Genomic DNA, 1,013 nt, shown 5'->3' on the forward strand with positions numbered 1-1,013 from the left:
TGAAGGTAAAAGAAGTGACCTAGGAAATTTTTACATAACTTCCCAAAGACAGTTTCCCCTGAATGGTTTGTATTAGCTTAGACCAGCTTTTCAGGCAGGTACAGGTTTTAGGTTATAGAAATACATTTTTTTCCTTCCAGGGCATAGAACAGGAAGAAGGGAGATAACCAAGAAAAGCAAAGCCAGTGTGGTTATCAGTCATAGGAAAATTCAAATTAGTAATTATTAGACAAGTTTTTTTCACAATGCAAATTTTCAAATTGCAGGAGAAGGATAAAATACTTCCTAATTGTTGTCATGCCCACATTTTCAGAGCTGGACTAAACTTCAGGTTTAAGACAGAAGAATATCTGCCTTATATTCCAATATATAATTGGAATTAGTATTAGATCTAGACATCAGCATGCACATTTCTCTCATGATATTTGCTCTGATAACAGAAAAAAACACCCACTGGCTGACCTCCACTGAGTGGATAAAACAGAGATATTCTGACTTAGAGCCTGACTTGGACTAAGATTTCAGTTCGGGCTGGGGTTGTGTCTTCATACCAAAGCTCAGTGTGGTCACAAGGTGTTTTCCCAGCCCTTGCACACACATGTACTTTAGACTCTGCATTTTGGGGACATGAATGTGGTTGTGACACAACCTGGAATGGAGACTGATTATCTTTAACAGCAGGTGGTTATCTCAGTTTGTGGGGAAATCATGTGTCACTGCAAAACAAACTCTGGAATTCTGGCAATGCCACCCTTTCCTCTGAGCAATTCTGGAAAAACAAGTCCACTGTACTCCACTTCAATATTATTTAGGTGGAAGGTGCTGCTTTAGAGAGTAAAGTAAACTGAAAAGCAATGCACTATGTGGAAAGGAGAGACTATTCCTTTTTGAAGTACTGCTTTGTTTTTCATTCCAGTTTGGAAGAGGTTTCTGTACCCTGTGGATTTCCAAAGGTGGCTTTTGGCCCGTGGGTTCTACACTACATGTTGTGATTCCAGGCACTCTTGTAAGCC

This window comes from Geospiza fortis, unplaced genomic scaffold, assembly GCF_000277835.1.
Source record: "Geospiza fortis unplaced genomic scaffold, GeoFor_1.0 scaffold114, whole genome shotgun sequence".
Lineage (NCBI taxonomy): Eukaryota > Metazoa > Chordata > Aves > Passeriformes > Thraupidae > Geospiza > Geospiza fortis.